The 5,569-nt window shown below is 41.7% G+C and overlaps 1 long non-coding RNA gene across 1 annotated transcript; it reads left to right on the forward strand.

The window, feature by feature from the left end:
- Nucleotides 1-2,319: 2,319 nt before the first annotated feature.
- Nucleotides 2,320-5,213, forward strand: LOC116793787. The gene is made up of 3 exons (XR_004359589.1): nucleotides 2,320-2,474; nucleotides 3,232-3,353; nucleotides 5,133-5,213. It is a non-coding gene; the product is annotated as an uncharacterized LOC116793787 (long non-coding RNA).
- Nucleotides 5,214-5,569: the final 356 nt, after the last annotated feature.

Here is a 5,569-nt window from a genome sequence, read left to right on the forward strand (position 1 = left end):
CTCTCAACCTCAGACAGGAGGTGGAGCCAAAAGAGGTTTGCAGAACAACTCTTCTGGCTTCAAAAAACTAATTAAGACCCTACTGCAAAATGGTCTTATTTGCTAGGACTTATTTTTTGTGGGTGATGCCAAGTGTACTGTATGACTGCTTTCCTTTAGAGCTGCAGTGCTGGTGCACTAAAGGAGGGATGGGTTATACCCTGATTTCTTTCCTTACACTGCAGATTTCAAAAGTTAAGGTTTTTATTTCCTAGAGAAACTTGGAGAATGAGAATAACACCTAGCTTATTAAAAAAAAAAGTAATTTTGTGTCTTGCTTTAATCATATTGGGCCAGTACATAAACATTTTAATATATGGTTGCAATTTTTCCGTCTTTTTTTCAGTAGCTTTCCCTTCATATGTCTACACAACTACACACAATAGAAGCACCGTTCAGTGTATTTTACATCCCTTTAGGAATGCAAAGCACGTAAACAAATTGCATGCTCAGATTCTTTTTCTTTAAAATGTATTTTTGGGGAGTGAGTACCTTCAGGATAAAATTAATCTCTAAGCAGATCCTAACAGAAACCATAGATAGAACTTTAATTGTGTTTCTATATTTAGCCAGTGCTGCAATACGTTCATGTGGTAACCAGCTTTATCATTATTCACAGAGTCATATACGTAACTCCGTGAATCCAGTTCACCAAGGATTAAAATTTAATATTAAATCATTATAGCCGTACTTCACTCTGTGCCTTCAGCTGGTATCACTTCTGTGTGATATCAGTAGTTCCCCAGCTTGGCATGAACTATGGAGTGATAACCGCAGCAAGCAGTGGAGAGTGGTGCCAAGGCTCCCACGCTGGTGCCAGCAGGGCTCCTTCAGGGTGTGGAATAGGTAATGCAAGTACACAGCTTTGGGGACCTGCACTAGCCTTGTTTCATGACGTCACACTGTGCCACAGTGACACTGCTGACTGCTTGGAGACAGCCTGGGGATTTCTATCACAGCGCTGCACTGCTCCATGGAGTCATGATTCTACCGTGTACTATGACTCAAAAAAGCCAGGAGAGAATATCTGCGATGAAATATCTGGCTATATGTATATGTATATGTAAAACATCAGCAAGCCACCTTAAACTTGGTCATTTAAATGTGAAAAGCAAAACCAAGGAAATTAAAAATGTCAACAACACCAACTCCTGACACAAACAGATGCTTTCTTAATTAGAAGTGTATATATTTGTAAATTGTTATTCTTTTCAGCTCTGAGAAAAAGCACAAATATGTTAGCACCTGCCTCAGTTTTAAGTGGGCTTTCTGGAGAGGTTTTGCATTCATAGCTTAATAAGAGCAGCTCTGATTTATGCACTGACAACAGAGTAGACTTATCAGTTCTATCAGAGATGACCTAGTTATGAATTAGTGGACTCCACTCTGGTTATTTACAGTTGCAGCTTGAAGAAGGTGACCTTTCCCTTACCTGGGAAATGCTCTGTTCTTTTGAGAAGTGGATAAAGAGCTGCACTCTTCAACAAATCTAACCACAGTTATGGACAAAAGAATCATCCACAGAAGATAATTTATCACCTTCTGTACTTTCTTTGACTCAGAAATCTGCCATGACTTGATAAAGGCATGCAATAAATACTTATTTCCCTCAAGTGTTAGACATACTTAATCTATAATTTCAATTAAAATCAAATTAATACCTTAATACTCAGGATTATTTCGATTCCTCCATACTTAGATTTAAATCTGTGAAATCAAATTGCCTTTATCCTAGAGAGGTAGAATTCATCCCTCCCAGTTGAGAGTGTAGGCATCTAACATAGCCTAATCATCGAGTGGCTTTGCTCCCTCTATATTCAAAGGCCATTGATGGAACCAAGCCCTTCAGAAGGCAAACCATCTGAGCTGCTCATCTTATAACAGAATGACTTCCCTTTGGGAGGATGCAGGAAGACTGGTTAAAACAAATTGCTTAAGCTCAGGGAAGATTAATCCTACCCAAATGGTTCAGAAACATCATGGAACCACTGATGTGTCTTAAGCTATTATTGACATCAACAGTCAGGAATATCCCATACTCCATAACTGCAGGTTTATGCTGTTTAATGTTCATCTCGAGAGGCACTCAAAAGCTAAATTGCTCAGAAAAAAAACAATACTGGTCAGCAAAAATGCCCCAGAAAAAGTAACATCTTTGCAACTGTAGTGGGTTTCTGTGGCTAGGTTCTGGTAGCGTGGGAGGACTACAGGGGTGGCTTCTGTTAGAAGCTGCTAGAAGCTTCTCCTGTCTGGTGGAGCCAATGCCAGCTGCCTCCAGGACAGACTTCCCACCGCTGGCCAAGGCCAAGCCAATTAGGAGTGATAGTAATGCCTCTGTGATAACATATTTAAGATCAGAAAGTTATTGCACAGTGAAAAATTCCAGCCAGGGAAGAGTGGAGTGAGAACATTGGAACAACAACATAGACACCAAGGTCAGTGCAGAAGGAGGGACAAGAGTTGCTCCAGGTGCCAGAGCTGTGGCCCCTGCAGCCCATGGTGCAGACCATGCTGGGGCAGGTTGACCCCCTGCCCCCAATGAGGACCATCAGGGTACACAGACCCACCTGCAGCCCATGGAGGAGCCCATGCTGGAGTAGGTGGATGCATGAAGGAGGCTGTGACCCCACGGGAGGCCCAGGATGGAGCAGGGTCCTACAGAGACCTGCAGCCCGTGCAGAGGGAAGCCCACACTGGAGCAGGTTTTATCCAGGTAGGACTTGTGGCCCCTGTGGGGGATCCACATCGATACAGCCCATTCGTGAAGGACTGCACCCCATGGAGGAGTGACCCACGGGACAGCAGTTTTGTGGAGAACTGCTGCCCGAGGGATGGACTCATGCCAGAGAGGTCCGTGAAGGACTGTCTCCCATGGGAGGGACCCCCCGGGAGCAGGGGAAGGACTCCTCTCCCTGAGCAGCAACAGAAACAACAACTGACCATAACCCCCATTCCCCATCCCCCTGCACCGCTGGAGAGGAGGAGGTAGAGTTTGGAAGGAAGGAGGGGTGGGAGGAAGGTGTTTTTAAGATTATTTTACGTCTCACTCTTTTGCTCTGATCCTAATAGTAATAAATTTAAGTAATATCCCCACTTTGAGTCTGTTTTTCCCATGATAGTGATCAGTAAGTGACCTCTCCCAGCTCTTAAGTCATGATTCCTTTGCTGGTTTTTTTTCTCTCCTCTCTCCAGTTTCAGAGCGGAGGAAGAGAGCAGCTTTAGTGGGTACCTGACATTCAGCCAGGGTCAACCCCCTACAGCAACCATGAGGACGAGCAGAGATTAACACCAGACCCTCTTTGGCACCTGTCCAGGTGTGGAGCATACTTACCATGATGACAGATAAAAATCCACAAGTATGACAGGGCCCTTGACCACACTTGCAGGTTGAACTGCAATCACTATTGCTTTTCCTTTCAGTAAGTCAGCTTCTCAACAGTGTCCTAGCAGACAATAAAATCACTGTGTATATGATGCTTTAAGGGAGAGATCTGAAGCATCCAGGAGTTTATGGAAGTTAAAAAACCAACAAAGAAATTTGTTCTTCAATAGGCAAGGGAGGAACCACCTTCTGCTCATCCATACAGCCACCATGCTTCTTTATATAGAAAAATTCTTTTTATATCGAGTCACACCCAGGATGTTACAGCTATGGATAGCAGAAGACATCCTGTATTTGATCCTATTTTTCGTAGATCTTGTCTTTCATAGGACAAGTGTCTATGGGATAAGATTTCTTACAATTAGTTTTGGCCTTCAGGCTACTTGTAGTTGGGCTGCTGTTTTTAAGTTTGAGGTAAACAGTGCAAAATATTTTGTTGCCTAGATATTATTTTCCTTCCGAGCAGAAGCCAAATATAACAGTATGGACTCTGCATATCAACTAACATTGGAATCAATTAACAGGAATTCTCTTTAGTAATAAATTCTGATGGCTAATAGCAATGGTTTGGACTGGCTGACCAAAAGTTTCTCTGTGTTTCTTCCCGCAAGTTAAAAGAAACGTAGAATCTAGCAATATATGTAAGCAGTTCCAGATATTTTTCCAGCAAAATTGTTTTTCCAGACTTACTTTCACTTGTTATAACCTGTCTTTTCACACAACTGTTGAAATCTGCTTGGTAAAACAGAATAAAAATCCAACAAGTAAACAAACAAAAAAAGGCAAGGGAATGAGAATATCCTAGTGAGGGAATTTTATTAGCTCTATTGTTTTCAACAGAAGCCGTCCAAAATTTAAAATTTAGGGAGGGATTAGCCATTTGCACATTCAACTTCATTATTTCTCTGAATTCTTCATGGTTAAGGTGTAGCTTATGCTTATGCCTGGTCTCCCTTGTGGGCCTGTTTTCCAAATCATGAGTAACTGTTTGTAAGTGAATTTCGTTCAAATTTCCTCCCCCAATTTGCACTCTCAATTTGATCTAAAAATATTTTTAGTTGAAAGTGCTCTATAAAAGTCTCAGTCACAGAGAGTGTTGTGATTTAACCTCAGCTGGCAACTAAGCACCTCACAGCCACTCACCCCCACACACCCCCAACAGGATGAGAAGAGGGAAAGTGAGAAAACTGAGGGGTTGAGATAAAGACAGTTTAATGGGACAGAAAAGAAAGAAAATAATAATAATGTTGAAAGAGAATATATAAAACAAGTGATGCACAATGCAATTCCTCATCACTCGACAACTGGTGCCCAACCAGTTCCCAAGCATTGGCCCCCAGTTAACTTTCTTCCCAGTTTATACATTAAGCATGATGTCATATAGAACAGAATATCCCTTTGGCCTGTTTGGGTCTGCTGTGTCCCTTCCCAACTTCTTGTGCCCCTTCAGCCTTCTCACTGGTAGTGCATGAGAAGCTGAGAAGTCCTTGTCTTAGAATAAACACTGCCTAGCAACAACTAAAACATCAGTGTGCTATCAACACTATTCTCATCCTGAATCCAAAACACAGCACTGTACCAGCTACTAGGATGAAAATTAACTCTATCCCAGCTGAAACCAGGACAGAGTGACCAGCATTCTGTTTCTTACATGTAAGATTGGGTTGTTTGAAATATCCTGACACAAATCTCATTGTTTCCCTTTTGAAAGAGAGCAGAAACTGAATCTGTGGGGAATTCACCTTCCAAGTTGTTTTGGAGTCATAACATTTAGAAACCTAGACTGCTGCAGTCCTGGATAGGCAAGCACAATGAAATTTCATTAGAATGTCATCAGATTACATTGTCTCCAATTAACATTTTAAGTCTGAAAAATCGGAAATTCCTTCTTTAAAAAAAATAACCCTCCATCTCCCCTACTCACTGTCAGCTCTAGCAATTTTCTTGGGGCTTTATATACCAGCTACAGAACTTCAGTGATGTTGGAAACCAGCCATTTATTCAAACAATTTTGCACATCGGAATTTTTCTAGTGCCTCATACAAATTCTAGTGCCTCATTCTATCACTGCTTAATTTTCTTAATGCCTCTTATGGTGGATATGCCAATGAAATGAAAGTCAAGAACTTCAGAGCAACTTTTGTTACT

The sequence above is a fragment of the Chiroxiphia lanceolata genome, chromosome 1 (assembly GCF_009829145.1).
Source record: "Chiroxiphia lanceolata isolate bChiLan1 chromosome 1, bChiLan1.pri, whole genome shotgun sequence".
NCBI lineage: Eukaryota > Metazoa > Chordata > Aves > Passeriformes > Pipridae > Chiroxiphia > Chiroxiphia lanceolata.